The following is a 9003-nucleotide window of genomic DNA, read 5'->3' on the forward strand; positions in this document are numbered from 1 at the left end:
GTAAATCGTAAAGATAACTTAAAAAGAAATGCTGCCTACTACCACTTTTTTTTTACACTTCTCCACCCAAACTGCCTACTGTTGTTTTCATTCCCCCTCTCTGCTACTTCCACTTTTTTATTCCCCCCGCCCCCCGGGGTTCCTTACTGCATCACCTACACACATCCGAGCAACGCCGGGTACCCTCGCTAGTCTATTATATAAAGGAAAGTCGTCTGTGTGTTTGTATGTGTGTGTGTGGGGGGGGTTATATGTCTGCTAAAAACTTTTTTTAGACGCATCCGACTGGGTCGAAATCAGTACCATCTGAGAGAGCAATGCTCCGAATGCATAGTATGTGAAAAAATCCTCTGGTGGTTAACTGGACCACTTTTTAGAAGAGGGGTCTATTTTTGTATCGCGCTTTTTTGCGAACTAAAACTGAAACTATGTTTAAAATATTTATTTATTGCAGACTATTATTCTCATCTTTATTAGTCGTTGTTTCACAACGTTTCGGCCAACTATTCATCTGGCCTTCGTCAGGTGGTAACCGCGACGGATAGGAACTTTGAATCTCCTAACTGCATTCTCAGCAATTACTGCCATCCATAGTTTTTTTCACCTTAAACTTGTGCAGATTTCATCAAAGATGATAAGGAATGTCTGTTTTTTTAGCTACTAGTTAAAGGGAAGTAAATCTGATTTTTTTCAAGGGGTTATTTTCTTTATGTTCAACTCATTTCTTATGGAAATTTATAAAAGTGTGCGCACATCTTCAGTGTTTAATGATTAAGCATTAATTAATCCTTTTCGGGTTATTTAATGCTGAATCAGGTCATTTTGATAAAAGTTGTTATGCTTCAAGTTCTTTATATCTTTAAATATTTATTCATGGTGTCTGGTTTGGTTGGAGATGAATAGGAACTCAAAAGTGGAGAAGGTATATTTTGATAGTTAGGCTAATGATGTTGTTCAGAAGTTTTCATACCTTGATGATATCATTGGAACACAGGAAGGAGCACGAGCTAGCGTTATTGCAAAATTTAGGAATGGATAGAGTAAGTCCAGAGGTTTTTTATCGTTATTAACCAACAGAGTATTATCACTGTTGATTAAGCATGTGATGACGTATAAAAAAACCCAAACAAAACTGGCCTGTGATGGTTGAGGACATGTGTTGCATGGAGAGAAATGATATCAGAATGGCTGTATAAGGTGAGTCTTAAAGACAAATTGAGTTTAACTTTTTCTCTGAAACTACTGGTCCGATCTGGCTGACATTTTGTATGAACCTTTATTATGAAAAGGTGCAGCGAACTAAGTAGTATGATATCTGTTCAATGCACACAGGGATTGATGGTGATTAGTATTTAATGCAAAAATGAGCACGAATTTAACCGTAATCAACCAGCAATTTGACATTAAGCACTCATTTCTAAGTCAACGGGCTATAACCTTTTCCCGTTTTTAATGGACTAAAATGTCTAGTGTTCTATATCATTTCTCTTAGACTGTCTGTCTCTCCATTCCGTTTTTTCTCGGAAACTACTAGCCTGATCTGAGTGAAATTTTGTATGCATCTTTGTTATGATAACGTGTAGCGAACTAAGCATTATGGTATCTGCTTGATGCACAATTAGTGATTAATAGAGATTACTCCCCACTATGCCACATTTACTCTTAAAGTTTGGCATAAAGCATTCATTCTATATCAATATATCTATATATATGTTGCCTGTTCTGAATGAGCTAAAAAGTCTAGCGTTCTTGTATGGGTCAAGTTTTCATTTTATGACACTTAGAGTAATGGCTTTTTGGCTTTACGTCATTACGTTTTACGACTTCCAGTGTTGACCTAGGTCAATGACATTCACTTCTTATATAATAACAATTATTATACCCAAGGTCATAGTTTATGAGTCTAAAGCAAACAAACATCTCATTTTATCCATATTAAAAAGAAATGACACAAATATTATTTATTACAAAACTAGCAGAAAAACCCGGATGGTATTGAATAAAGAATCCCATGTTCCCCTGCACAGTCGCCTCTGCTCATAACACCATTGTTATTTTTAAATATTAATTTTTATAAATTTATAGTCTTTAATTATCTTGAAGTACACTCAGTATTTCTCTGGAAATTAACATAGTTAATGTTTTAAAGTGGCATTATGACCCCCTCCCACACCCACACTGCAAGTTACATAGAAGGACAATTAGAGATTCAAAACCATTTCCCTTGGCTTACCCATAAAATGTTATATAAGTATGATTTTAATTCCATCAAAATTGGATATATTTAAAGTTTTAACTTCCATAGGTTGTACTTAAAGCAGTCTTTTTCAACCAGAGAAGGTTCCTCCAGCGCAGTCCGGGGTGTGTGCAATCTTTAAATTGGAAGAAGTAACAAATAAAGAGAATGTTAAATTCAATTTTGAGAATCTATTTTATTATTATATACTTACTTAATCTATTTTATTATTATATACTTATTTAATCTATTTTATTATTATATGCATATTTAATCTATTTTATTATTATATACTTATTTAATCTATTTTATTATTATATACTTACTTAATCTATTTTATTATTATATACTTATTTAATCTATTTTATTATTATATGCGTATTTAATATATTTTATTATTATATGCATAATTAATCTATTTTATTATTATATGCATATTTAATTTATTATATTATTCAATACATATTTAATTTATTTCATTATTATATGCATATTTAATCTATTTTATTATTATATACTTATTTAATCTATTTTATTATTATATGCCTATTTAATCTATTTTATTATTATATGCATATTAATCTATTTTATTATTATATGCATATTTCATCTATTTTATCATTACATACTTATTTAATCTATTTAAATATTATATGCATATTTAATCTATTTTATTATTGTATACTTATTTAATCTATTTTATTATTATATGCATATTTAATCTATTTTATTATTATATGCATATTTAATCTATTTTATTATTATATGCATATTAAATCTATTTTATTATTATATGCATATAAAATCTATTTTATAATTATATGCATATTAAATCTATTTTATTTTTATGTGCATATTTAATTTATTTTATTATTATATGCATATTTAATCTATTTTATTATTATATGCATATTTAATCTATTAAATATAAATGCATATTAAATCTATTTTATTATTATATGCATATAAAATCTATTTTATAATTATATGCATATTAAATCTATTTTATAATTATATGCATATTAAATCTATTTTATTTTTATGTGCATATTAAATCTATTTTATTATTATATGCATATTTAATCTGTTTTATTATTATATGCATATTTAATCTATTTTATAATTATATGCATATTAAATCTATTTTATTTTTATGTGCATATTTAATTTATTTTATTATTATATGCATATTTAATCTGTTTTATTATTATATGCATATTTAATCTATTTTATTATTATATGCATATTTCATCTATTTCATTATTATATGCATATTTAATTTATTTGATTATTATATCCATGTTTAAAATATTTTATTATTATATGCATATTTAATCTATTTGATTATTCTATGCTTATTTAATATATTTATTATTATATGCATATTTATTCTATTTTATTGTTATATGCATATTTATTCTATTTTATTGTTATATGCATATCTAATCAATTTTATTTTTATATACTTATTTATTTTATTTTATTATTATCTGCTTATTTAATCTATTTTATTATTATATGCATATTTGATATATTTTATTATTATATGCATATTTTATATATATTATTATTATATGCATATTTAATTTATTTTATTATTAAATACATATTTAATCTATTTCATTATTATATGCATATTAATCTATTTTATTATTATATACTTATTTAATCTATTTTATTATTATATGTATATTTAATATATTTTATTATTATATGCATATTAATCTACTTTATTATTACATACTTATTTAATCTATTTAATTATTATATGCATATTAATCTATTTTATTATTATATGCATATTTAATCTATTTTATTATATGCATATTTAATCTATTTTATTATTATATGCATATTAAATCTGTTTCATTATTATATGAATATTTAATCGATTTTATTATTATATACTAATTTAATCTATTTTATTATTATATGCATATTTAATCTATTTTATTATTATATGCATATTTAATCTATTTTATTATTATATGCATATTTAATCTATTTTATTATTATATGCATATTTCATCTATTTCATTATTATATGCATATTTAATTTATTTGATTATTATATCCATGTTTAAAATATTTTATTATTATATGCATATTTAATCTATTTGATTATTGTATGCTTATTTAATATATTTATTATTATATGCATATTTATTCTATTTTATTGTTATATGCATATCTAATCAATTTTATTTTTATATACTTATCAATTTTATTTTATTATTATATGCTTATTTAATCTTTTTATTATTATGTCCATATTTAATTTATGTTACTATTATATGCATGTCTATTCTATTTTATTATTATATGCATATTTAATATATTTTATTATCATATGCATATTTATACATTTTATTATTATATACTAATTAAATCTATTTTATTATTATATACCTATTTAATCTATTTTATTATTATATGAATATTTATATATTTTATTATTATATACATATTTAATATATTTTATTATTACATACTTACTTATTCTATTTTATTATTAAATGCATATTTAATCTATTTTATTATTATATGAATATTTATATATTTTACTATTATATACTAATTAAATCTATTTTAGTATTATATGCATATTTAATTTATATTATTATTATATGCATATTTTATATATTTTTTATTATATGCATATTTAATATATTTTATTATTATGTACTAATTAAATCTATTTTATTATTATATACCTATTTAATCTATTTTATTATTATATACTTATTTAATCTATTTTATTATTATATACATATTTAATATGTTTTATTATTATATACTTATTTATTCTATTTTATTATTGTATGCATATTTAATCTATTTTATTATTGTATACTTATTTAATCTATTTTATTATTATATACTTATTTATTTATTTTATTATTATATAATATTTAATCTATTTTATTATTATATGCATATTTAATCTATTTTATTATTATATACTTATTTATTCTATTTTATTATTATATGCATATTTCATATAATTTATTATTATATACATATTTAATATATTGTATTCTTATATACATATTTTATATATTTTATTATTATATACATATTTAATTTATTTTATTATTATATACATATTTAATACATTTTATTATTATATACTTATTTAATATATTTTATTGTTATATACTTATTTAATCTATTGTATTATTATATACAAATTTGATATAATTGATATTATATACATATTTAATCTATTTTATTATTATATACATATTTAATATATTGTATTCTTATATACATATTTAATCTATTTTATTATTATATACATATTTAATCTATTTTATTATTATATACTTATTTATTATATTTTATTGTTATATACTTATTTAATCTATTGTATTATTATATACAAATTTGATATATATTATTATTATATGCATATTTAATCTATTTTATTATTATATACTTATTTATTCTAGTTTATTATCATATAGATCTTTAATATATTTTATTGTTATGTACATATTTAATATATTTTATTGTTATATACTTGTTTAATTTAATTTATTATTATATACTTATTTAATATATTTTATTATTATCATATGCATATTTAATATATTTTATTATTATATGCGTATTTAATATATGTTATAGTTATTTATTCTATTTTATTATTATATACTTATTTAATGTATTTTAATATTATACGCATATTTTATATATTTTATTATTATATACTTTTTTAATCTATTTTGTTATTATATACTTATTTATTCTATTTTATTATTATATACATATTTAATATATTTTATCATTGTATACTTTTTTATTCTATATTATTACATACTTATTTATTCTATTTTATTATTATATACATATTTAATATATTTTATTATTATATTCATATTTAATATATTTTATTATTATATACTAATAAAACCTATTTTATTATTATATACCTATTTAATCTATTTTATCATTATATACTTATTTAATCTATTTTATTATTATATGCATATTTAATATATTTTATTATTATATACTAATTAAATCTATTTTACTATTATATACTTATTTAAACTGTTTTATTATTATATGTATATTTTTAAAAATTGTTTAAATATCTTAAATTTTACTTAATTTAACTCGCTACATTTGAAAAATTTATTTGTCTTGCCACCATTAGGTTTGCTTTTTATATATTCTTATTATGCAGTCAATGCCAAAAGAATCACACTAAATGTCATGAGAGAAAAATGTCTTTTTATAAAAAAACATCGAAATATAAGCTTACATTTGTTATGCAAGCATCGAATAGGGTTAAAGTCTCAACTGAATCCGTATATTTCGGCGTATAAGGCGACCGTCAGATAAGGCGACGTACAAAATTGGAGCAAATTTTAATAAATTCATCGTATATCGGTTGTATGAGACGATTGCTAAATCACGAAACCATGTTTGTTTAGCCTAGGCTAGAGATTGCAACACCCGGTATCTTATGAAATATTGTTTTTTAAAAATGATTTTTTAACTTTAAGGGTCGTCTTATACGCCGAAATATACTGCAGTTAAAAAGCTGGGTACCATCGTTTGTAGTTATCACATTCTTATTTTATTTTTTTTCTCTTGTGCTTGTTAGAGATTCAGAACCATTTCCATTGGCTTACCTATAAAATGTTATATATGTATGATTTTAATTGCATGAAAATTGGATATATTTAAAGTTTTAAGGAGTTCTGCCTCCATAACTTCCTTAGGGTGTACTTAGAGATTTGCAACTAATTTCGTTAATATCACTGGAAAAAAAATTTTTTTACATGTGAATACTCTTTTAATTTTTATGCATATTCCTTAATATTTTTTTCTAGAAGGAGTTGGTTGTTTCGTTGTTTTGTTTTACGACATATCAATCTTTTTTGAGTTATTTAATGCCGAATCCAATAATTTTGGAAAAATGATTTTATTCTTTAAATTATTAATCTCTTCTAATATTTATTCCCGGTGTTTAGTTGTTTTGTAGAAAAATATTGTTGTTTTTGTTTTTGAATTTACAGAACATGATTGAGTTTTGCAAAGGGAAAAGGAAAAAAAAAGCAATAACATCAACAGACAGCCTGATCTTATAGCTCATATTTTTCTACAAGAAACCCACAGACCTCATCTGCCATGCTCTCCAGATCTCTGACCTACTCACTACCACTCTTTCAAGCATCTCGACAACTTTCTGCATGAGAAAGGCTTCAAAAACCTAAGCGATATCAAAAACGCCTTCAGCGACTTCATCGCCACCAGAAAGCAAGATTTTTACATTACTGGCATAAATGCACTTGTTTTACGTTAGCAAAAGGGTGTTGATTCTGATGGCGCTTATTCCGATCAATAAATTTTTGTTTGAACCGAAATATGTTCATCTGAATTTAAAAAGTTAAAAACCGTAAGAACTTTCTTGTCAACCTAATAGATTGCATTTTAGAGAACCTACAATTGATTTTATAAAATTATTTTTATATATAATGGCTTGAATGAAAATTTTAAATGCAAAAGTCAAGCATTCTGCTTCAATTGTGCTCTAAGCAGAAACATTCATTTCGAACATGGCCCTATCATATCAAAAAAACCTACTGTTGATTTTATATGCCTGGCCTTATTACTTGTGCGATGATAATGGCTTGAAATTAAGAAGTTAAATATCATGGTGCAGAAACATTCATTTCAAACGCGCCCCTGTCATATGAAAGAATCTACTGTTGATTTTATATGTCATCTTGTGTCGAATTAAAACTTCTCAAATGCTGTATAAGGTGTTAATTTTGGTCAAAATAGCCTGTTCCTTCTTTCAGCAGATTATTTCCATTATTGATTATCGATGCTTATTGAAGACATTCTAATACAAACCCTATCTAAGAACACTGCCAGGCACATAAGGATCTTCATGTAAGATTTCATAAAAATCGGCATAAGTCCATAGGAAACTCTCTCTCTCTCTCTCTCTCTCTCTCTCTCTCTCTCTCTCTTTCTCTCTCTCACACACACACGCACACAAAATTTCCTTTTATATATATAATAGAATATAATAGATAATTAGTTAGATAGATAGATAGAGAGATAGATAGATAGATAGATGGAAAACATTAAAAAAATATAATATTTTAAAAAATTTCGTAAAGGATGTATTCAAGGATAAAGCACTCTCATGTGAAATTTCGTAAAAATCGGCACACCGGTTTTAATGTCCATAGGGAACAATCTCTCTCTCTCTCTCTCTCTCTCTCTCTCTCTCTCTCTCACACACACACACACACATTTCCTTTTATATAATAGATAGATAGATAGATAGATAGATAGATAGACTCAAAACTTATTAAAAAATTATGATAAAAAAATTTCGTAAAGGATATATTTAAGAATAGATGTCTTAATGTTACAATGGGTGATATGCAAAATTCTATTCAATAAATGAAGCCTTTCCCTGTTACTTATATCACAACTATTTACTCTCTGATGAGAAAAATATTGATTTTTTAAAAGTCCGGATATAAGTAATATGAATAGCATTAGTTTTTAATTTTAATTTTATGGTTTCGTGGGGAATATTAATAATGTGCCCACGTTACTCACTGTAGAGCGTAAAATACTTATAATCATTAGTTTAGGAGTTTACACACACATGAACATTGTTGGCGCTTACGCACGGCGCTTGCACTCACCTATCCGGTTTAAAAAATGCATAACTTAATAAATCTAAAATTTGATGTAGAGCAATTGCCAATTCTCTACCCTGCTAGATTTGC

Source organism: Euprymna scolopes, chromosome 4 (genome assembly GCF_053919585.1).
Source record: "Euprymna scolopes isolate OS-2025 chromosome 4, ASM5391958v1, whole genome shotgun sequence".
NCBI lineage: Eukaryota > Metazoa > Mollusca > Cephalopoda > Sepiida > Sepiolidae > Euprymna > Euprymna scolopes.